General features: G+C 48.1%; 1 protein-coding gene across 3 annotated transcripts in view; it reads right to left on the bottom strand.

Moving 5' to 3' along the window:
* GDPD5 (glycerophosphodiester phosphodiesterase domain containing 5) overlaps positions 1 to 25,078 on the bottom strand; it is a 175,526-nt gene that overhangs the window by 112,829 nt on the left and 37,619 nt on the right. Inside the window, exon 1 of one of the 3 annotated variants that reach the window (XM_083609923.1) lies at positions 1,845 to 1,928. The exons of the other annotated variants lie outside the window; for them this stretch is intronic. The gene's annotated coding sequence lies outside the window, so the exon portion shown is untranslated. Of the gene's footprint in view, positions 1 to 1,844; positions 1,929 to 25,078 lie in introns of those variants that run through there. 3 annotated transcript variants of the gene reach the window in all.

A 25,078-nucleotide genomic window follows, 5' to 3' on the forward strand; every position in this document is an offset into this window, starting at 1 on the left:
GCAACCTAGCAGTTCGAAAGCACATCAAAGTGCAAGTAGATAAATAGGTACCACTCTGGCGGGAAGGTAAACGGCATTTCCGTGCGCTGCTCTGGTTCGCCAGAAGCGGCTTAGTCATGCTGGCCACATGACCCGGAAGCTGTACACCGGCTCCCTTGGCCAATAAAGCGAGATGAGCGCCGCAAGCCCAGAGTCAGCCACGACTGGACCTAATGGTCAGGGGTCCCTTTACCTTTATGACATCCCTTGAGCTGGACACTTGACTTCTGTTGATGCAGCCTAGGACTGCATTAGCTGTTTTTGCAGCCAAAGAAGCTATTCCCGGATAGCAACATGATGTGCCTTTGCTTAGGGCTGTACACAGATTACAGACGTTTCTGCACACAGCTCACACCACAGACTTTCAGCTGCTTGAGCATAGCATTGCAATTTAGGCCTCTTCATTTAGCCCCTTCATGCTTAGCTAGGTAATTCTAAATGCTCAGTCGCCTGGGATGCTTGCAGGAGTGCGAAAGGGGAAGCAAATGATGTCCCTTTCCACACATCTCAGCTGCAGGGATCAGATTTGGTTAAGAATAAGGTTGGCAATATTGGATAGTGGGTTGTGATGCAATTTTATTATCTTCTGACGGCTGCGAAGCCATTGAGGGTAATAAGGATTGACTGACAGATACCTAGCTTGCATGTTCAGACTAGAGCACCCCCCTGGAAGCCGATAGAACGGCTCCTTAAAAATATACCGTATTTTTCGCTCTATAAGACGCACCGGACCATAGGAGGGGGAGAACAGGAAAAAAAAATTCGCTCTCCAGGCTTCAGTGAAGGCAATCCAAAGCCTCTGGAACATGGCAGGAGTTCCCACTGGGCTCCGGAGGCTTCAGGTTCCTTTCGACCTGCTCTTGGGGGCTGGCGGGGGAAGCGCTGCTTTCCTCCACTGCCAGCCCCAAAGAGCAGGTCGGAGAACAGTGCAAAGGCTGCGCACAGCCTTGCCGCTGCCCCCCAAGCTTGTGGGGCTGGCGGTGGGGGGAAGCGCTGCTTTCCCCCACTGCTAGCCTCAACGATCCCTGAAGCGGAGGGTTTGCACAGCCATCCCCAAGCTAGAACAGGGTTTGCACAGCCATCCCCAAGCTATTATTGTGAAATAGCTGCAGCACTCCGTCTCGTTGTTCTGGCTTTAGGGACAGCCTTTCTAGCCTCCGCAGGGCAACGGGTTGCCTTCACCCCGCTGAACTGCAGAGGCTTTGCGCAGCTGAACCCAAGCTAGAACAGCGAGACGGAGCGCTCCGCAGCACTCTGTCTCCTTGTTCTGGCTTTGGGCTTAGCCACGCAGCCTGCATTCAGTCTATAGGATGCACACACATTTCCCCTTAATTTTTGGAGGGGGAAAAGTGCATCCTATACAGCGAAAAATACGGTATATATTTTTGTTTGCTCCTTTCTTGCAAAGACCACGAGCCAATTCACTCCTTACCATCAAAAGCGAGATCTGTGCTGCCCCTCTTCCCTTCCCAACAGTGATGGATAGCAGGAAACCTGCTGGAAATTTTTTCAGCGCTCCAGTGGAAAACTTCATAAAGTTCAGGAACAAGGAGCAGACTGCGATGGGTCATGCGGTGAGCAGGTTTGTTTGTCTGTTTGTCTCCACAATATTTATTTGTTAATTTGCCCTTCCAGGCTCTACCTAAATGCCTCCAAGGAAAGAGAGTCCTAAGTTTACTTGATGCAAGAGACTCAAGCAGGGAAAACTTCGCTGCTCTCTAGAAGCCACCTTTTACTAAGTCAGGTCATTGGTGCACCTTGCACCTGGCCGCAAGGTCTGAGACAGGGAACATCCCCAACCATACCTGGGAGGTGCCAGAGAGCGTACCTAGAACCATCTGCAATCCAAGGAGAGATGGATCGCCAGCAAAGGGAGAGCGTCTCTTCTCCTGCAGCCAGAATGGAGATACAGGCGATATGCCTCTTCACATACTAGTAAAACAAGAAACCTAAATAAATTGCAGGCTAGTAAGTTCCTTAGGGATGCAGGTGGCACTGTGGGTTAAACCACAGAGCCTAGGGCTTGCCAATCAGAAGGTCGGCGGTTCAAATCCCCGTGACAGGGTGAGCTCCCGTTGCTCGGTCCCTGCTCCTGCTAACCTAGCAGTTCAAAAGCACGTCAAAGTAGATAAATAGGTACCACTCCAGCGGGAAGGTAAACAGCATTTCCATGCGCTGCTCTGGTTCGCCAGAAGTGGCTTAGTCATGCTGGCCACATGACCCGGAAGCTGTATGCCGGCTCCCTCGGCCAGTAAAGCAAGATGAGCGCCGCAACCCCAGAGTCGTCCACAACTGGACCTAATGGTCAGGGGTCCCTTTACCTTTACCTAGTGAGTTTCTTATTTCCAAACGTGGGTCAAGTGGGCTGAGGGGGGATTAGACCCACAGTGTCCTCTCTGCCATTGAGACTACAATGGTACCGTGGTTCTCAAACTTAATCCGTTCCGGAAGTCCGCTCCAGAACCAAAGCGTTCCAAAACCAAGGCACGCTTCCCCATAGAAAGTAATGCAAAATGGATTAAAGCATTCCAGACTTTTAAAAACAACCCCTAAAACAGCAATTTGACATGAATTTTACTATCTAACGGAGCCACTGATCCCTAAAATGAAATCAATAAACAATGCACTGCAGTCACACAATCAACTAATCAGGAGCTGAACTGGGTTCCACACAGTCACAAAATAAAACAAAATAAAAAAGAGCCGCAAAAACAAAAACACTAAATAAATAGCAAAAACAGACAGACCTCAGCGTAACACTAAAAACAGAAGTGTGGCACTCAAATCGGAAGCTCAACACTCAAACCGGAGCACATCCAGCTTCCGAAAAAGGTTTGCAAACCGGAACACTTCCTTCCGGGTTTGCAGTGCAGTGTTTGGGTTCCAAGTTGCTTGAGTACCAAGGCGTTTGAGAACCAAGGTACCACTGCACTGCAATTCCAAAAGGAAGTGCTGATATTAAAACCTGATTTGGGAAAAGCATGGAAGAGTTATTAGTTTGGTGTGTAAATCCTGATTTGGTGGGGGCCACAATTCACCCTCCCTGTGTGCAGGAGGGGAGACATTTCCCCCGACTCTGCACTTCTTCACTGCCTCTACAAAAGATGCTTTTTTGACCTTTCATTCAGTCTAAGACTTAAGCTGAGGTTAAGTGAGCGTTTGTTAATTAAAGGATCTTTAGCCGCGCACGCATATAATAATTTGCCCATGCATTAGCTTTTGGCCTGACAGCTTAGCAAGGGGAGGAAAAAAAAACAAAACCAGAGATGAGATGAGAAAGTAATTATGAAAGGAATTTCTCATTAAAGGAGCTTGTGGGGAAGACCTGGTTTAAGCCAACCTGGAAGTGGCGGAAAAATGGCTTGGTTCCTTTTGAAGGGTGGCAAAGAACAAGGGTTATTTCAAGGAACTTTTATTATGTTTCTATATAAGTGTGAAGCAGCACAGAGTGGCTAGGAAAACTCAAGTCAGATGGGTGGGGTACAAATTAAAACAGTGGTCAGTAGATCATGATCTTTATTGTTGCACAACAGGTCCCCACAGGAGAAAGAACTCTTTTAAAACTTCCCTCTTTTCCCCAGAATACACTTCAAGCAGCATCATTGATACAGCATCACTACATCACTATCATGTCACAAATGGGGAGGGGTATGCAAGGGTTACACAAGTTCAACATTAGGCCACTTGATAAGACACCTTTCCCAACAGCTCTTAAGTAAAGGTAAAGGGACCACTTACCCCTGTTAAGTCCAGTCTCTGGGGTTGCAGCGCTCATCTCGCTTTACTGGCCAAGGGAGCCAGCGTACAGCTTCCGGGTCATGTGGCCAGCATGACGAAGCCGCTTCTGGCGAACCAGAGCAGCGCACGGAAACGCCGTTTACCTTCCTGCTGGAGCAGTACCTATTTGTCTACTTGCACTTTGACATGCTTTCGAACTGCTAGCTTGGCAGGAGCAGGGACCGAGCAACGGGAGCTCACCCCGTCGCGGGGATCAAACCCCCAACCTTCTGATCAGCAAGCCCTAGGCTCTGTGGTTTAACCCAGAGCGCCACCCGCGTCCCAACGTCTTAAGTCCCCATCACGAAAGAGCAATAAAACTCTTGACATATCCTTGCCCTCAAATCTTGCCTGGAGATGGGCTTTCATAACACCTGACTTGCTCAACTGCCTCTGTAAGATGTCGATTGTTGCCCCCCTGGTCACTCCCTGGGTGGGGGGCCGTGTCTGTGCTCTCATGCTTGGGGAATGATGTTGAGATGCCCTGTTCCTGCAGCCTACATGAGTTCCTGCTCCTTGGTTCATGCAGGGAGCTGGAGCCCAAATTCACCTTTCTTTAAGGGTCAAAATGGCGTTGGAATGAGGAGAGTCGGTTAAAGTATGGATTTTCTCCAATTTTTTAAAGCTTGGTATCTTCCCTTTAGCTATCAAGTCGAAAGGATACATTCAGGCACAATATTTGTAACACTGTAACAACTTTTAAGATCCCCCCCCCATGTCATTTCCGTAACAAGAGAGCTGCCTCATAGCAGACGTACTTTAGGGAACCACAGTAAAAGGTAAAGGTAAAGGGACCCCTGACCATTAGGTCCAATCGCAGACGACACTGAGGTTGCAGCGCTCATCTCGCTTTATTGGCCAAGGGAGCCGGCGTACAGCTTCCGGGTCATGTGGCCAGCATGACTAAGCCGCTTCTGGCGAACCAGAGCAGCACACGGAAACGCCGTTTACCTTCCCACCAAAGCGGTACCTATTTATCTACTTGAACTTCGTGCTTTCGAACTGCTAGGCTGGCAGGAGCAGGGACCGAGCAACGGAAGCTCACCCCGTCGCGGGGATTCGAACCGACGACCTTCCGATTGGGAAGCCCTAGGCTCTGTGGTTTAACCCACAGCGCCACCCACGTCAGCCTCTTAAGTACCCATCATGAAAGAACAATAAAACTCTTTGCATACCCTTGCCCTCAAAATGACGGAAGTGAAGACGCTCCTTCAGGTAAACTGGACCGAGGCTGTTTAGGGCTTTCAAGCTCAACACTTTGAATTGTTCTTGGAAACGTATTGGGTATTAGCTTACACAGCGGTACCTCGGGTTAAGTACTTAATTCACTCCGGAGGTCCGTTCTTAACCTGAAACTGTTCTTAACCTGAAGCACCTCTTTAGCTAATGGGGCCTCCCGCTGCCGCCACGCCACTGGAGCACAATTTCTGTTCTCATCCTGAAGCAAAGTTCTTAACCCGAGGTACTATTTCTGGGTTAGCGGAGTCTGTGACCTGAAGCCTATGTAACCCAAGGTACCACTGTATATCTGAGTCCCTAACACTGCCTCTGTGCCCACCAAGCTTCTTACAAAAACCTTCCACCCACAAAATAAATAAAATTAGACAAGCCGCACTGCATAATACAATTAAAATGCAAGAGGGTGACAGCACCAACCACTGTCATTGAGGTGGTCCCAGGTGGATGTGCTGAGATCTTGCTTGCAGCCTTCCCTTTTGGCCACCTTGGGAACAGGATGCTGGTCTCTATGGGCCTGATCCCAGCAGCTGGGCTCTTCTTATGCTTTGAGGGGTTTTTAAGACAGCGTTTCGGGGCAGCAAAGGAGAGAGGGTAGAAGGCGATGGCCTGAAAGCCGGAATCCAAAGAGAAGCTCAGCACATAGCAAGCTAAAAGGACTTTTGAGCCGCAGCAAGATTATTGTTAGCCCAGAAATGGAAGCAAGAAGGAATTCCGACGAAAGAAGAATGGCAGACGAAAATAACGGACTATGCAGAATTGGACAAAATGACAGGAAGGATTCGAAACCTGCGGGACCAGAGATTTACAGAAGATTGGAAGAAGTATATGAACTATTTGAAGAGCAACTGTAACCAACAAATTACGCTAGTAGGACTACAAGAAGTTTTGTAAGGAGGGATATACGAAGTGCTATAAAGTAGATAAAGAACAGAGATATTGGTTATGAGTTTTAAATGTAACAGGGGAAATAAGAAATGTATACTAAGAGATTAGATTGGAAAATTTTCAGACAGGACTGATGGAAGTCAAAAAAATTAGATGTAAAAATATGTTTAATTACTGTTGAAAATGGTATTTTTTAAAAAAAAACTAATAAAAATTTATATATATAAAAGGACTTTCGAGCCGGCCTCTCCTCCATGCAAGAGATATAACAGCAGCGCAGTTAAGTATTAGTTTTAGTTGCTTTCCAATCTGCTTTGTTCTCACAACAACAATACAGAAATGTCCAGATAAGGATAAAACACTTGAAGGCCGGAACAATAGTCCATACTCCGGGAACATTTGTTCCCAAACAATTACGGCAAGAGCAGAGATGATTCACTGAAAAGCAGTTGCTGCTTTGCACATCAGCCTCAGAGACAGCTTGCGATGCTCAGGGCATATCTAGGATGTTAAATCTGCACTAAGCAAGTGACTCAAAGCAAGGGAGTACATGTGCTGGGGGTGGCGAGAGAGAATGACTGAGTTCTTCAAAAAGGGATTTCGCCCGTCTTCCACTGCCTGCAGAATGAGAAACATGCCATAGGCTCAGATCCGTGTGACTGGGGGCAGCTACCGAGACCACCGGTCTTGAAGGACCTACATTAGCTCCCAGTACGTTTCCGAGCACAATTCAAAGTGTTGGTGCTGACCTTGAAAGCCCTAAACAGCCTCGGTCCAGTATACCTGAAGGAGCATCTCCACCCCCATCGTTCTGCCCGGACACTGAGGTCCAGCGCTGAGGGCCTTCTGGCGGTTCCCTCGCTGAGAGAAGCCAGGTTACAGGGAACCAGGCAGAGGGCCTTCTTGGTGGTGGCGCCTGCCCTGTGGAACACCCTCCCACCAGATGTCAAAGAGAAGAACAACTACCAGACTTTTAGAAGACATCTGAAGGCAGCCCTGCTTAGGGAAGCTTTTAATGTTTAACAGACTACTGTATTTTAATACTTTGTTGGAAGCCGCCCAGAGTGGTTGGAGAAACCCAGCCAGATGGGCGGGGTATAAATAATAAATTATTATTATTATTATTATTATTATTATTATTATTATTATTATTATTATTCCACTTCCTTCATAAGCTTGTTCCCTCCCAAACTTACTGGTTCACGATTTGGCTATTTATACTTATTTATACAGTGGTACCTTGGGATGCAAATGGGATCCGTTCCGGAGCCCTGTTCACATCCTGAATGGAACGTAAGATGCGACAGCGCATCTGCGCGTGCGTGGGTCGCATTTTGCCGCTTCTGTGCATGCGCGTGATGTCATTTTGAACGTCTGCGCATGCGCCAAAACCCGGAAGTAACACGCTCCATTACTTCCGGGTTGCTGCGGAACGCAACCCGAAAGCGCTCAACCTGAAGCACATTCAACTCGAGGTAAGACTGTATTTCCTGCAGCATTCAAAGCCCACAATGTCAGTGGTACAGCATGGGATGGCAGGAGGGGCAGCTGTCCTGGGCACAAAATTTTGAGAGGGGCGCAAACAGGTGCCCGCATGACAGGTTCCCTGGCATAGCTGAGGTCCTGCAGCCTTCTGGAGCCCCAGGGAGGCCAGCTGTGCCTGGGCCAAGCCTTTGGGGCTGGCGGGAAGACTCCTTCTCATTGTGGCGGGTGAAGGGACACCCATGCCCACTGCCCTCTAGGCTCACCGAGCCAGGAGGCGGCAGAGCATCCAAGCCGAGAAGGCGCGTAGCATCCGACAGCAGCAGCGGCAACGCCAGAGTCATGTGCCTGGCAGGCTCCATGCGCCTCCAGCCCAGCTGCCCAATCCACCAGGGGATGCGACACTTGCCCCAGCTCAGGCAACCCACGATACGCCACTGTGCACCGTGGTTTTCACAAACCATACTTTACCCCTCATTTGGATACAAAAGAAAAGTAGCTACAGCTGACGAAGCAGAAAGCTAGGTGGGAAATAGGGCTGAGCGATGTCTGGCTTTCAACATCACGATATATCACCAGATAAATATCGTGATATATATCTGCCGCAGCAGAGAGCCTTGCCGGGCCTCCCCACAGAGGCAGAGGGTCCCGCCTACCTCCACATGGCGGTGGAGGGTGTGCCATGCTTCCCTGCAGTAGCAAAGGGCCTTGCCACACTTCCCCGCAGCGGCAGGTTGTCCCGCCGTACCTCCTCGCAACGGCAGAGAGTGTGCCGCACTTCCCCGCAGCAGCCGAGGGCCTTGGCAAGGCTCCCTGCGGCGGTGGAGGGCCTTAAAATGGAAGAAAGTTGTAGCTTTAATAAAAATATTAAATAAGCGTGCCTATATTTAAGATAATGGATGCGGGTGGCGCTGTGGTCTAAACCACTGAGCCTCTTAAGCTTGCCGATCGGAAGGTTGGCAGTTCGAATCCCCGCGACGGGGTGAGCTCCCATTGCTCAGTCCCAGCTCCTGCCAACCTAGCAGTTCGAAAGCATGCCAAAAGTGCAAGCACAGTGGTACCTCTGGTTACGAACTTAATTCATTCCGGAGGTCCGTTCTTAACCTGAAACCGTTCTTAACCTGAGGTACCACTTTGGCTAATGGGGCCTCCCGCTGCTGCTGCCGCACCGCCGCTGCACGATTTCTATTCTCATCCTGAGGTAAAGTTCTTAACCTGAGGTACTACTTCCAGGTTAGTGGAGTCTGTAACCCGAAGTGTTTGTAACCACTGTAGGTACCACTGTAGATAAATAAGTACCGCTCTGGCAGGAAGGTGAATGGCGTATCCGTGCGCTGCTCTGGTTTCGCCAGAAGCGGCTTAGTCATGCTGGCCACATGACCTAGAAAAACTGTCTGCGGACAAACGTCGGCTCCCTCGGCCTGAAAGAGAGATGAGCGCCGCAACCCCAGAGTCATCTGTGACTGGACTTAACTGTCAGGGATCCTTTACCTTTTATATTTAAGATATTTTCAACTAATTTATGAGTAGTTTAAGTGATTTACTAGTCAACTTGCATCTGCTTCTCCGCTCAGAGGTCTAAGTGGAATCTGTGTATGCATAAGCCCCACTGAATTCAACTAAACTTACTTCTACTTTCCTGGGAGTAAGCCCCATTGAATTCAGTAGGGCTTGCTTGTGAGTAGACACACATTTGATTTCAGTGCTTATTGAAAAACACTCTCCTCACCATTCTCACACCGCACCCAACCTCCCATTTCAGCATAAGGCAGCCAGCTAAATCTTCTCCCCTACATTCCCGTCCCCCCCCCAAAGCCCCCCCCCCCAAAGCCCTCATCCGACCAATCTCTCCCTTTTTATCAAAGGGAGGCAGGGAGGCCATGCAAGCAAAAAGATAGTCTCCTTAAAAAAAAACACCCTCTGTTTTAATATGGAGAAAAACTATTTAGGGGGGACCAACAACATAAACACCACCAGAAAATGAAAATAAAAATTCTTCCCCCTCCTTTTTTCACGGGTGAGGGAAGAAAGAATTGCTTTCCAGTTCTGTGTTCAGTTTGCCTCTTTGATTGTTAGCAGGCTCTGCATAATTTGCTGAGTTCTAAGTAGAAATAAACCTGAAAGTTTGCTGCTTTGTACAATGTGCCTGCAATTTATCTGCAAAATATCGGTTCAGTTGAGCTACCCCCTGGAAACTGTGAAGTCTCCACCAGTATAACGCCACCTTGAAACACTTGGTGTTATTTCAATACTGGTGTGATTTATTGGACAGCCCTGGATGAATCCCTAGCTGGAATTAGGATTGCCGGAAGAAATATCAACAACCTCAGATATGCAGATGACACAACCTTGATGGCAGAAAGTGAGGAGGAATTAAAGAACCTTTGAATGAGAGTGAAAGAGGAGAGCGCAAAATATGGTTTGAAGCTCAACATCAAAAAAACGAAGATCATGGCCACTGGTCCCATCACCTCCTGGCAAACAGAAGGGGAAGAAATGGAGGCAGTGAGAGATTTTACTTTCTTGGGCTCCATGATCACTGCAGATGGTGACAGCAGCCACAAAATTAAAAGATGCCTGCTTCTTGGGAGAAAAGCAATGACAAACCTAGACAGCATCTTAAAAAGCAGAGACATCACCTTGCCAACAAAGGTCCGTATAGTTAACGCCATGGTTTTCCCAGTAATGATGTATGGAAGTGAGAGTTGGACCATAAAGAAGGCTGATCGCTGAAGAATTGATGCTTTTGAATTATGGTGCTGGAGGAGACTCTTGAGAGTCCCATGGACTGCAAGAAGATCAAACCGATCCATTCTGAAGGAAATCAGCCCTGAGTGCTCACTGGAAGGACAGATCCTGAAGCTGAGGCTCCAAGACTTTGGCCCCCTCATGAGAAGAGAAGACTCCCTGGAAAAGACCCTGATGTTGGGAAAGATGGAGGGCATAAGGAGAAGGGGACGACAGAGGACGAGATGGTTGGACAGTGTTCTCGAAGCTACCAGTATGAGTCTGACCAAACTGCGGGAGGCAGTGGAAGACAGGAGTGCCTGGCGTGCTCTGGTCCATTGGGTCACGAAGAGTTGGACACGACTAAACGACTAAACAACAACAACAACAACAAAGTAGGGAACTAGAGCAAACTGCCATTTACTTTGGTGGCCAAACAGGGCAAACTATGTTTTGCACAAACTGGAGTGTGGACTTTGGATGTACCAGGAAACCATGGTTTGTTTGAATTCGGAAGCCAGGAAGGATATCTGAGCACACGAGGGAGGTGAGAATCTTGCAAGCCCAAGGATCAGGCATAAATGGCCAAATGGCGGTGTCTTAGGCACCAAGAGAGCCCACAGTCCACCTTGGATAATTGAAAAGAAAATGCAGCTTACAGGCAGTAAAAAAAAAAGTCATTTGACAGTGCCTGAAAAGAAGCCAGAGAATACCCTTCATTAGATTCTATTTGGCAGGTAGAACACTAGAGTCCTTCCCTGGCTAATCTAAACAAACAACTTGATAGTAGAGAAAGTTTCGAAAGTGACAGCTCTGGAGAACGGACCTTCTACAACAGCATGAAATATACAGAGTTTAAAACACGAGCCAGGTTACAAATTGTTTGCAAATATCCTATCTAACAGATTAAGAAAAAAATTTAAATGAATATATACGTCAAGATCAAGCCGGGTTCCTACCAGGAAGACAAATGAAGGAGAATATAAGGAATATTTTGAATATAATAGAATATTTGGAGGCTAAAAATGAAAAGAAAGTGGCAATGATGTTTATAGACGCTGAAAAAGCCTTCGATGATGTTTCTTGGAAGTTCATGGTAAAGCTGTTAGAACAAATCAGAAGTGGTCCCAAGTTTTTAAAAGCAATAGCAGCAATCTATTCAGAACAAAAAGCTAAACTAATTATAAATCAGGTGATAACGGATGATTGTAAGATCCAAAAAGGAACAAGACAAGGATGCCCATTATCACCATTATTGTTTATTCTGGTCTTGGAAGTACTTGCTAAAAACATAAGAGCAAATAAAGAGATTACAGGTGTAAAAACTGGGGAAAGTGAATTCAAGTTAAAAGCGTATGCAGATGACCTAGTGATAACAGTGGAAGAACCTAAAATTTCACTCCCTAAAGTAATAGGAAAAAAATTCAGAGTTTTGGGGAAGTGGCAGGATTTAAGCTAAATAGGAATAAAACTATTAGTTAAAAACATGAAGGAAAAAGAAAGAACCGAATTAGAACAAAACATTGAGTCCATAAAAAGGTTAAATATTTAGGGATTTGGTTAACATCAAGAAATATAAAACACAAGCCAGAGATCCAGCAGAGACCAATAACGCATAAGAGGGTCTCCCTCTTCTCCTGAGCATGTGCAGAGTACATTCTCCATCACCATGAGGTAACCACAAGCCCAGAAGTCTGGCCATTCCTTTGAGATGGTGATTTCCCCATTCCTGAGACGATGGGAAGGTTCCCTCACCCCCTCCCTCCTTGCAGAGAAAACGTTTGGTCAGTTTGGGAGTCAAAATGGTTTCAGGTCGGTCTTCCTATGCTGCTCCAGATATGTGGTCCACATATCTATGTATGTGCTTGGTTGGTACATTTATGAACATTTATTATATATATAAGACCTTAATTTTTTTTATTTCATTCCCAAGCACACTATCACGTCACAGTCCAGAGTCTGGGAACAACCGATGCAAGATAATGTCTCTTAAGCTCAATTTGCCAAACCATTTTTAATGAATTATTGCAGCCGCTGGAACATGCAAAGAAAGCTCATTTGTCATAGCGAGCAACTGCTGCAAATTGCTCTCCCAATGAACAAACAGTACCGATGTTTTGAATATTTGTTTCCCTAGTCTTTTCGACCCCTAAGATTTCCCTATGTGAGGCCTTAAATGCCAAAACAGAAGTTTCCCCTTTGACCCAACAGGGTAGCATTAGGGATATTGGATAAGGTGAGTCTGTCCCTTTTAAGCCCGCTTAAAGCTTCCTAATATTAGAAAAACCAACAGAAACTCTCTCCAGCCACACAGAATTAGCCTGGGATCAGCCAGCTATTTGCAGTGGGGCAAAACTTTGCGCCTGCCAAGCTAACACCCTGTGGCTTGTTACTTTTGCAGATCTGCGTCAACAGAAAAGCAGGCAGAGAACAAACCAAAGTAATATGGCCTTGTGTACTGTAATAAACGAAAATCTGCCCTTATTCCCTTATGGGGGACACAAGAGCCCTTATAAAGTCCTTTGTAGGTTCTCCATCGGTCGGAGAAAATAACAGAGGCCAACCAGAGAATATTGAGAAGCAAAGCAGCTCGTAAGCCTGATCTTTATTGAACTGTTGCAACAGGGTGTCCCCTTCACACGCAGGAGGATGGAGGACCCTGAACAAAGGTGTGTCTGCCCTTATACAGTGGTACCTCGGGTTACATACGCTTCAGACTCCGCTAATAGTACCTCAGGTTAAGAACTTTGCTTAAGGATGAGAACAGAAATTGTGCGGCGGCAGTGGGAGGCCCCATTAGCTAAAGTGGTGCTTCAGGTTAAGAATAGTGTCAGGTTAAGAACGGACCTCCGGAACGAATTAAGTTCTTAACCAGAGGTACCACTGTATAGACATTTTAAATTGCCCGCCCTGGAGTCCGAGACCACCCCCAGAAACATCATGCATACATCACAGAAGGGGTGTAGCTCAAGATCACCCGCTCAAGACACATCATACCTACATCACAGAAAGGGCGGTCTACAACAGAAATCTGAGTGCGTTGTTTACCTCCTGTCTGGCAGGTTACCTGTTAATGCTTACTTGACTGGATACCCTGGGGAGCCTGGCCAATCTTTTGTAATAATAAATACTTAATTCCTGAGCCAGGTCACAAGCTCACCCTATTCATACACAGACATACCCTTAAGACAGGATTTGTAAAGGAAAAGACAATGGAGAGGCTTTTCCATTTTCCTTTGACTTTGTAGAGAAAACATTTGGTCAGTTTGGGAGCCAAAATAGCTTCATGGCTGTTTTCCTGTGCTGCTTCAGACATGTGGTTTATATATTTATGTATGTGTTTGCTTGGTACATTTATGAACATTTATTTTATATATATAAGACCTTAATTTTTTTATTTCAGTACACACGATACATTTAAAGGACACAATTTCACCCAGGGATTCTGGGAAAGGTAGTTTGCTCGGCACACTGGGGATTGCAGCTCTATGAGGGGGTAAACCACAACTCCCAGGATTTTTGGGGGGGAACGAACGATGGACTTTTAATGGTGTAAACAGGAGATTCGAGAGGCACTGCAGTCACAAACTCATGGAGGAGAAAGCGATCTGCAGCTACAAGCCGCAGTGACTACGCTCTGTCACTACAGTGTTGCTCAGCCACTGTGATACGCATGTTGTTTAGTCATTTAGTCGTGTCTGACTCTTCGTGACCCCATGGACCAGAGCACGCCAGGCACTCCTGTCTTCCACTCATGGTCAAACTCATGCCTTCCAGCTTTGAGAACACTGTCCAACCATCTCGTCCTCTGTCGTCCCCATCTCCTTGTGCCCTCCATCTTTCCCAACATCAGGGTCTTTTCCAGGGAGTCTTCTCTTCTCATGAGGTGGCCAGAGTATTGGAGCCTCAGCTTCAGGATCTGTCCTTCCAGTGAGCACTCAGGGCTGATTTCCTTCAGAATGGATAAGTTTGATCTTCTTGCAGTCCATGGGACCTTCAAGAGTCTCCTCCAGCATCATAATTCAAAAGCATCTATTCTTCGGCGATCAGCCTTCTTTATGGTCCAGCTCTCACTTTCATACATCACTACTGGGAAAACCATACCTTTAACTATACGGACCTTTGTCGGCAAGGTGATGTCTCTGCTTTTTAAGATGCTGTCTAGGTTTGTCATTGCTTTTCTCCCAAGAAGCAGGCATCTTTTAATTTCGTGACTGCTGTCACCATCTGCAGTGATCATGGAGCCCAAGAAAGTAAAATCTCTCACTGCCTCCATTTCTTCCCCTTCTATTTGCCAGGAGGTGATGGGCCCAGTGGCCATGATCTTCGTTTTTTTTTATGTTGAGCTTCAGACCATATTTTGCGCTCTCCTCTTTCACCCTCATTAAAAGGTTCTTTAATTCCTCCTCACTTTCTGCCATACTAACCTAGAAAGCAGCCTTATGCCAAGTCAGAGCCTTGGGTCCATCTAACTCAGTAATGCCAGCACGGACTGGCAGCTCCTGTCCAGGGTTTCGAACCCGGAACTCGCCAGAAAAGGAACTCAGCCAAACACACGCACAAAGCAAAACACAGCAACACTTCTGGAACTCGCAGAAGTTAGCTTGCGAAACGCTGGCATGTCCGACAGCTTTTCCTCGGATAAATTTAATGTTTAGGTAAGTGGGGAAATAACTGGTTGGGGGCTGAGCGGATTCCTGCTGGACTGCAGGAACTTCACCGTCTGTTTTGAACAACTCCCAGAAAACAGATGCAGATTTCCATCTAGAGGCGAGGGACGAAAGCAAACAACTCCGAGAGTCCCCAGAGAGCAGAGAGCCATAAACAGCTGCTATTTCTGGCCTCATTATTTGCTTTCATTCCCCACCCCCCCAACGCACAGGATGCAATTTAAACTCCACTGAAAATGTGGAGGGAAACTATTTTCCAATCAATAAATGCCCTTAAGCAGGGGGGGGGGAAACCCCACCAGCTGGAGCTTACTGGCCGCTTGGAAGGTTTCCCTCTGAAATGGATGGATAATTTTCAGAGAGAGGCAAGTTTCCCCTCTTTGTTATGAGAGAAGGAAGAGATCCCCTGCGTTCTCGAGGAAGCTGTGGTTTTTCAGGCTCCCTGTCTCGAAAGACTTCGTTGCATTTCTAGGTTGTGTTATCGGAAAAAAATCTAGGTGTGAGGCTGCTCAGTCACCCAGCTCCTCGGGCAGAGCCCGCGGGTCCCTGCGGAATAAAGGAAGGATTCCAGCCAACCGGAGCAATTAGCTGTAGACCAAAGTTTATTGCGCAATAGGTTCAAAGAGCAAATTTGAACCCGGAGGATGGGGTGACAAGGACTTTTAAAACTTTCCCACCATATCCCAGAATACAGTTCGTACAGCATCATTGATACATCACTGACGTGTCACAAAAGGGGAGAGGTTAGCCTTGGCAAACATGTCCAGACAAGTCCATGGTACAAGATTAGCACAGTGGCGTAGCGTGGGGGGTGCAGGGGGGGCCGGCCGCACCGGGCGCAACATCTGGGGGTTAGGGTTAGGGGGCGCAAATCCACGGGTTAGGGGGTGCAAATCCACGGGTTAGGGGGCGCAATTTACTTGCCTTGCCCCGGGTGCTGACAACCCACGCTACGCCACTGGATTAGCATAAGCAGACATGGCAGGGCAAGACTCAGGTATAAGATAAGCATAGACAAATATGTCTTAAGTACCCACCACCCAAAAGTACAATAGAAGTTCCTTTGCATGTCTGGAGACTGAGGCGAGTCAGGTGATGAGATTTGGCTTCCCTTGGCTAACAATGAGCCCAGCAATTGTCACCTCTGAGAACTTCCTGGAGTCCCTTTTCAAAGGGGAAATACCATATTTTTCGCACGATTGGACGCACCGGACCATAGGGCGCACCTAGTTTTTTGGGGGGGAAATAAAGGAAAAAAAATTTCCCTTTATTTCCCCCCCCCAAAAGCAGGTCAGGGAAACCGAACCAGGTCGAGGAACAGCGGGATTGTGGCGCTGCCCCTCCCTGCTGTCCCCCGAGCTTGTGGGGCTGGCTGATGTCTGCCTGGCGCGAGGGGCGCTCTGCTTCAGGGCGCCCCACCCGCCGGGCGCCAGGCTGCTCTCCGCAGCTTGGAGAGCCTTGCAGGGAACTCCTGCAGGGCTCCCCACCCTGCGGATGTCTGCCCGGCGCGAGGGGCGCTCTGATTCAGGACGCCCACCCGCCAGGCGGCAGGCTGCTATCCGCAGCTTGGAGAGCCTTGCGGGGAACTCCTGCAGGGCTCCCCAAGCTGCGGATGTCTGCCCGGCGCGAGGGGCGCTCTGATTGAGGGCGCCCCACCCGCCGGGCGGCAGGCTGCTCTCCGCAGCTTGGAGAGCCTTGCAGGGAACTCCTGCAGGGCTCCCCACCCTGCGGATGTCTGCCCGGCGCGAGGGGTGCTCTGATTGAGGGCGCCCCGCCCGCCGGGCGGCAGGCTGCTATCCGCAGCTTGGGGAGCCTTGCAGGGAACTCCTGCAGGGCTCCCCACCCTGCGGATGTGTTCCCGAAGCGCCGGGCGCTCTGCTTTCAGGGCGCTCGACGCTCCGGGAAGCAGGCTGCTATCCGCAGCCTAGACATCCCTGCGGGATCTCCCGCAGGGTTGCCTAGGCTGCGGATGAGTTCCCGAAGCGCCGGGCACTCTGCTTTCAGGGCGCCCGACGCTCCGGGAAGCAGGCTGCTATCCGCAGCCTAGACATCCCTGCGGGACCTCCCGCAGGGTTGCCTAGGCTGCGGATGTGTTCCCGAAGCGCCGGGCGCTCTGCTTTCAGGGCGCCCGACGCTCCGGGAAGCAGGCTGCTATCCGCAGCCTAGACATCCCTGCGGGATCTCCCGCAGGGTTGCCTAGGCTGCGGATGAGTTCCCGAAGTGCCGGGCGCTCTGCTTTCAGGGCGCCCGACGCTCCGGGAAGCAGGCTGCTATCCGCAGCCTAGACATCCCTGCGGGATCTCCCGCAGGGTTGCCTAGGCTGCGGATGAGTTCCCGAAGCGCCGGGCACTCTGCTTTCAGGGCGCTCGACGCTCCGGGAAGCAGGCTGCTATCCGCAGCCTAGACACAGCTAGCAGAGCGCTAATCCCGAAGCTTGGGGCTGCGGAGCTCAGCGCGCCCCAAGCTTCTGGGTGCCGGCAAGGTCTAGACGGCTAGCGGAGACCTTGCCGGCACCCAGAAGCTTGGGGCGCGCTGTGCTCCGCACGCCCCAAGCTTCGGGATTAATGCAGCGCTCCGCTAGCCGTGGGAGAGCTGGGTCTCCCACGGCTAGCGGATAGCTTCCTGAAGCCTGGAGAGCGAGAGGGGTCGGTGCGCACCAACCCCTCTCGCTCTCCAGGCTTCAGCGACAGCCTGCATTCGCTCCATAGGACGCACACACATTTTCCCTTGCTTTTTAGGAGGGAAAAAGTGCGTCCTATGGTGCGAAAAATACGGTAGCTTTGGAATGGAGGAAACTGGGAAAGATGATTTTATATTATTTTTAAAGCTAGGTGACTTCCCTGAGCTGGCAAGTTGAAAGGATATATTCAGGCATAATATTTGTAATATTTAACTTTAAAGATGTGCCCCCCCCCGGTAATTTCCGTAACAGTTGGGGCTTCTTGCGGTGCCCAGAAATTGCCCCTCTGTTGAAAGCTAAAGGCAGAATCGCAACTGCCTTCCTACACATCACTGAGAATATTCTCCCTCTTTTGATGAATATAAATCACGCCATGTTTCATAACTCTGCCGATGTAACAATGCCCCCGGGCGCGATTTGCAGTGGATGAGCAAGCATTTGTCTCCCAGTTGTTTCAACAATGGAGACAAAGCCACTATTCCCACCTAAATCCAGCTGCTGAAACTGAGAAGGGCCACAGCTCAGTGGAACAGCACCCACTTCGGAAGAAGGAGGTCCTGCGTTCAATCCCCGCCATCTCCAGATAGTCGGTTCTCAACCTGTGGGTCCCCAGATGTTGTCAGACTACAACTCCCATCATCCCTGAGCTCTGGCCTTGCTAGCTAGGGCTGATGGGAGTTGTTGTCCAACAACATCTGGGGACCCACAGGTTGAGAAAGGCTGATAGAGCAAAGAGGCTACTTCCTGAAATCCAGGAGAGCCGCTGCCAGTCTGTGCAGGAAATACTGAGATGGCCCAGTGATCGGAGCCAGGGTTTGAAAGCAACCAGGCGCATTTTGCAGCAGCCTATCGGCCCCTTCATGACCACTGGTCCCATCACCTCCTGGCGAATAGAAGGGGAAGAAATGGAGGCAGTGAGAGATTTTACTTTCTTGGGCTCCATGATCGCTGCAGATGGTGACGGCAGCCATGAAATTAAAAGACGCCTGCTTCTTGGGAGAAAAGCAATGACAAACCTAGACAGCATCTTTAAAAGCAGAGACATCACCTTGTCGGCAAAGGTCCGTATAGTTAAAGCTATGGTTTTCCCAGTAGTGATGTATGGAAGTGTGAGCTGGACCATAAAGAAGGCTCATCACCGAAGAATAGATGCTTTTGAATTCTGGTGCTGGAGGAGACTCTTGAGAATCCCATGGACTGCAAGAAGATCAAACTTATCCATTCTGAAGGAAATCAGCCCTGAGAGCTCACTGGAAGGACAGATCCTGAAGCTGAGGCTCCAAGACTTTGGCCACCTAAGGAGAAGAAAAGACTCCCTGGAAAAAACCCTGATGTCGGAAAGATGGAGGGCACAAGGAGAAGGAGACGACAGAGGACGAGATGGTTGGACAGTGTTCTTGAAGCTACCAGCATGAGTTTGACCAAACTGCAGGAGGCAGTGGAAGACAGGAGTGCCTGGCGTGCTCTGGTCCAGGGGGTCACGAAGAGTCGGACACGACTAAACAACAACAACAACACCGGCCGCTTGCGACCAAGTGAAGACGCCAGGATGGTGCTGGATGTCTCCACCCTCTGGAGGTGCATGTCTGGGCATCACTGGATCTCGACTGTTTGCACACCCTAACACCACATTCTGCAGAGCCTCCATCAGTTATATTTTATCTGCACAATCGGAGTGAATTTCTGGAACCAAAATAAATACAGTGGACGCTCGGGTTGTGAATGTGATCCGTGCGGGATGCACATCCGCAACCGCAGCGTTTGCAACCCGCAGCGGCGTGTCTGCGCACGCATGGGTTGTGATTCGGTGCTTCTGTGCATGCGCAACCGCCGAAACCCGGAAGTAACCCATTCCGGTACTTCCGGGTTTCGGCTGTCCGTAACCCAAAAAAAACACAACCTGAAGCGTCCGTAACCCGAGGTATGACTGTAATTATTATTATTATTATTATCAATTATTTATTTATTGATACCCTGCCCATCTGGCCAGGTTTCCCCAGCCACTCTGGGCGGCTCCCAACAGAACATGAAAAACACGCTAAAACATCAAACATTAAAAAACTTCCCTATTGCTTTTTCTGTGCAGCCTGAGAAGGAGCAATGAACAACGTTTTACAGTGGTACCTTGGTTCTCGAACTTAAAACCGTTCCGGAAGTCCGTTTGATTCCCGAAACAGTTTGACAACTGAGGGACAGCTTCCGATTGGCTGCAGGAGCTTCTTGGAGTCAATCGGAAGCTGCGTCGGATGTTCAGCTTCTGAAAAATGTTTGCAAACCAGAACGATTACTTCCGGGTTTGCGGCATTCGGGAACCGATTTGTTCAGGAGCCAAGCTGTTCGAGTACCAATGTCCCCACTGTGGAAGGACGTGTGGATCCAGAATTGGCCTCCACAATCACTTACGGACTCGTTGTTAAAACCATGTTTATGGAAGACAATCTTACTCGGCCACGAATATTTGCCAAAGAAAGAAGAAGAAGAAAATAAAGAAGTAAAATCAACATCCCCTTCAGGACTCTGCATAGGAAAGGAAGATGGAGAGCAGGCTTGGCACTCTTCCTCCCAGGGATACAATTCTGCCATTTGCTGGGTCCTCCGTGGTACCCAAAGGATGCTCCAAGCAGAGTTTGAGAGCCACTGGGCAGAGAGAACCCAGCCCTGTTATGCAAACAGGGAAATTTCCAATGCAAATAAATACTTTGAAGTTCTTTTGTGGGTTATTCACGCAGATCCCCTAAGGAGGGAGCTGTGTGCGTTGCAGGCCACGTGAAGCAGCTCTTCAAAGCCCTGGACCCACAAACGCACGTCCGTCCATCCCCCACGCTTTCCCAGGAGCATTCAGCTCCGTACATTTGCGAAAGCTCTCATCCCTGGGAATCTCCGCGTGCGAGGAATCTTGCAAGAGCCACGACACCGTTCGCATCGCATATTGTTGCAGAGGTGCGGGTCTGCCGCTTTCAATAGCCGCCAGCCATCAACTGCAACATCCAGCCCCAGCATATTAAAAAAAACCAACAACACGTTTTCTTTATTCTGCAACTTTGCTGCCAGCTTTCCGCTGGGTAGACCTGGAGTCTAAGCCCTGCCAACTTTGGCCAAATACCTCACCATATTAAACTGGGAGATACAGGGAGATTTTTCCATTGCTATCACTTACAGTTTTAGTTATTGAATTATTGTATTTTAATATTTTGTTGGAACTGCCTTTAGTGGCTAGGGAAATCCTTATTTCCCGATGAATAGCCTTTAGACTATAATGTAACTTAAACAGAAAACTATCTTTAGAAAGATTTTCCCTCCAATAGCATTTTATTTTAAAAATCCGGGTTAAGAACTTTGCTTCAGCATGACAACAGAAATCGTGCTCCGACGGTGCAGCGGCAGCAGGAGGCCCCATTAGCTAAAGTGGTACCTCAGGTTAAGAACAGTTTCAGGTTAAGAACGGACCTCCAGAACGAATTAAGTACGTAACCAGAGGTACCACTCCCTGCTGCCAACCAGAGGACTCCCTGTTGCTAGGGAAAGGTAAAGGGACCCCTGACGATTAGGTCCTGTCGTGGCCGACTCTGGGGTTGTGGCGCTCATCTCGCTTTATTGGCCGAGGGAGCCGACGTATAGCTTCCGGGTCATGTGGCCAGCATGACTAAGCCACTTCTGGCGAACCAGAGCAGCGCACGGAAACACCGTTTACCTTCTCGCCAGAGCGGTACCTATTTATCTACTTGCACTGGTGTGCTTTTGGGAACTGCCAGGTTGGCAGGAGCAGGGACCGAGCAACGGGAGCTCACCCCGTCGTGGGGATTCAAACCGCCGACCTTCTGATCGGCAAGTCCTAGGCTCTGTGGTTTAACCCACAGCGCCACCTGCGTCCCTATCCTGTTGCTACTCAGCTTCAAAATAATAATAATAATAAAGTGTCTACAGATTCATTGGAAAAAAACTGGTAACCATACCCTAGATAACCGCTCCAGGGAGAGAGTTCCACCCAGTTTGGGAGCACTGTACTAAACCCCTGACCGCCTTCAGCTGCCCCAGCTGCCACGCTCCGCATCTCAGCAGAAGCCACTCTTTCCTTCGGTCCACCTGCAGGAGGTGGTGGTTTTAGCCATTAGCAGTGAAGAAGCATCTTGGACAATTCATGAATAATTGCTGGCTGCTGTCTCCATTAAGAGTCGGAGATCTTCCCCGTGGATTCCAAATACCTTAGCTCTGGCCGCCTGCTACGAACCGCTTCCATTAGATGCTATTACTAAGGAAGGCTGTTGATTGCCCTCCCGAGATGAAGGGCAACAATTCAGCCCAGAGCCCAGGACCGATCAATGCTAGCTGCCCCTCCACAAAGGACGATGAGAGCAGAGAGGTTGGGTTGCAAGTCGCTCTTGGGTTGCCCCCGGGGCAAGATAAGGCAGCTAACAAATTTAATAAATAGAAGGTAAAATGTGGAACACCTTGATGGCAGAAAGTGAGGAGGAATTAAAGAACCTTTGGATGAGGGTGAAAGAGAATGCAAAATATGGTCTGAAGCTCAACATCAAAAAAATGAAGATCATGGCCACTGGGCCCATCACCTCCTGGCAAACAGAAGGGGAAGAAATGGAGGCAGTGAGAGATTTTACTTTCTTGGGCTCCATGATCACTGCAGATGGTGACAGCAGTCACAAAATTAAAAGACGCCTGCTTCCTGGGAGAAAAGCAATGACAAACCTAGACAGCATCTTAAAAAGCAGAGACATCACCGAGGCATACAATTTGGACAAAAAAGTTGGCTTCCAGGTGGAGAAATCAAAATTGGAAACAGAATTGTTAGATTCAAAAATTAAGAATTTGTCAAGAATGTATAACTTGCTGTTGAAATGGAACACTCAGGATGAAATGGTAAAATCAGCTATGATCAAATGGGCACAAGATGTTGGACATAAAACAATGATGGCTGACTGGGAACAGTTATGGACCACAGGTATGAAATTTACGGCATGTAATGCCCTAAGAGAAAATTTAATGAAAATGATTTATAGGTGGTACATGACACCAGTCAAGCTTGCAAAAATTTACCATTTGCCCGATAATAAATGTTGGAAATGTAATGAGACTGAAGGTACATTCTTTCACCTTTGGTGGACATGCCCAAGGATTAAGACATTCTGGGAGATGATTTATAATGAAATGAAAAAGGTATTTAAATATACCTTCCTGAAGAAACCAGAGGCCTTTCTCCTGGGCATGGTTGGCCAATTGGTGCCAAAGAAGGATAGAACTTTTTTTATGTATGCAACAACAGCAGCAAGAATACTTATCGCGAAGTATTGGAAGACACAAGATCTACCCACCCGGGAAGAATGGCAGATGAAGTTGATGGACTATATGGAACTGGAGGAAATGACTGGCAGAATCCGAGACCAGGGAGAAGAGTCGGTGGAAGAAGACTGGAAAAAGTTTAAAGACTATTTTCAGAAATACTGTAAAATTAATGAATGTTAGAAAAATGTGGAAATGAAGTTATATGGCTTTAGTAGAAATGCTATAAGGAACTAAGTATAAATAGATTATTAGAGTATTAAAGGGAAAATAAGCTTAGAATAGGTTAAGATAATTATAGGATAGAAAACAGAGGAAGATGGAAAGGAATTGCTGAAACAATTAACAGAAGTGGAATACAAAAAGGGAGGTGTGAGGAGGTCGTTGAAATAAGTGAATGAAAGATAAGATATTGAAATTGTTTGATGTGTTTTAAATTGTTTTTATTTTGTTTTGTTAGTTTAATGTGTTAGTGTTATGTAGTGTTTTTATGTTATGTTATGTGGTGTTTTTGTATTGTATTGTTTATTTTGTTTTGTTTAAATTGTTGGGAAAGTAATAAATATTATTTTTAAAAAATAAAAAAAAAGCAGAGACATCAGCTTGCCGACAAAGTTCCATATAGTTAAAGCTCTGGTTTTCCCAGTAGTGATGTATGGAAGTGAGAGCTGGACCATAAAGAAGGCTGATCGCTGAAGAATTGATGCTTTTGAATTCTGGTGCTGGAGGAGACTCTTGAGAGTCCCATGGACTGCAAGAAGATCAAACGCATCCATTCTTAAGGAAATCAGCCCTGAGTGCTCACTGAAAGGACAGATCCTGAAGCTGAGGCTCCAATACTTTGGCCACCTCATGAGAAGAGAAGACTCCCTGGAAAAGACCCTGATGTTGGGAAAGATGGAGGGCACAAGGAGAAGGGGACGACAGAGGACGAGATGGTTGGACAGTGTTCTTGAAGCTACCAGCAGGAGTTTGACCAAACTGCGGGAGGCAGTGGAAGACAGGAGTGCCTGGCGTGCTCTGGTCCAGGGGGTCGCGAAGAGTCGGACACGACTAAACGACTAAACAACAACAACAAATGTAGAACCTCAGAGATGGGAGCTGAATGAAGCATCTCTTTCTGGGCCTCTGGGCTCTTCGAAGGTCACACGTCCTTCTAAGGCACACATCTCACTAACTCAGAACGAAGGTAAAATTCGTATCTGTTGCTCAGCCCATGTTTGCCTCGTAACACTGGCCACTGCTGACATGGGGCCCTCAGAAAACAGCACAAAAAGGAATGGAGCCCTTGAATTGAAATGAAATAAGGGCTCCGCACTCCTGGACTGGGAGCAGCCACCGAGACCATATAACACCTTCCTGAAAGAACTTCATTGGCTCCCAGTACATTTTCAAGCATAATTCAAAGTGTTGGTGCTCACCTTGAAAGCCCTAAACGGCCTCGGCCCAGTATACCTAAATGAGTGTCTCCACTCTCATTGTTCTGCCCGAACACTGAGATCCAGCGCCAAGGGCCTTATGGCGGTTCCCTCGCTGCGAGAAGTGAGGTTACAGGGAACCAGGCAGAGGGCCTTCTCGGTGGTGGCGCCCTCCCTGTGGAACGCTCTCCCTGCAGATGTCAAAGCAATAAACAACTGTTTTACTTTTAAAAGACAGCTGAAGGCAGCCCTGTTTAGGGAAGTTTTTAATCTCTGACGCTGTATTGTTTTTGATATTTGGTCGGAAGCCACCCAGAGTGGCTGGGGCGACCCAGTCAGATGGGCGGGGTATAAATAAATTGTTTTTTTGTTTGTTTGTTTTGTTGTTGTTGTTGTTATCTTTTATTTCCCACAAAGGGAGGTCCAGACAGGAGCTATTTGGGTTTCTTTTAAATGCACTTTTTTAATCCACTTCTCTGAGGTCCAAGACAGAGGACGCTGGAGGGAGGGGGCTGTCAAACTGGTGCGAAGCAGCACAGATGTTCTCGAGCGCAGAAGGAATATCCGTGGAAAAACATCCTCTGCGAGATATGCAGGGAGAGGGAAATGAAATCCTCCTCGCCGTACAGGAAGTCCTAGACAATGCATCGATCGGGACATGCATTAGGGAGCCAATTCTGCAGGGGACCTCAAGCGCTGCTCCAAACAGGACCTTCCCCCACCCCATTCATAATTCACAGCATCCCTATAAATAAATAAAAAGAAGCGTTTCTATACATCCCCCCAGTACATAAGGCCACTGCAGTCGACGCATTAGAACTCTAGAGACCTTTGAACACAGGTCCAGCCACAATGTGATTCTGCAA

This window comes from Podarcis filfolensis, assembly GCF_964270895.1.
Source record: "Podarcis filfolensis genome assembly, chromosome: 4".
In the NCBI taxonomy this organism is placed as follows: Eukaryota; Metazoa; Chordata; class Lepidosauria; order Squamata; family Lacertidae; genus Podarcis; species Podarcis filfolensis.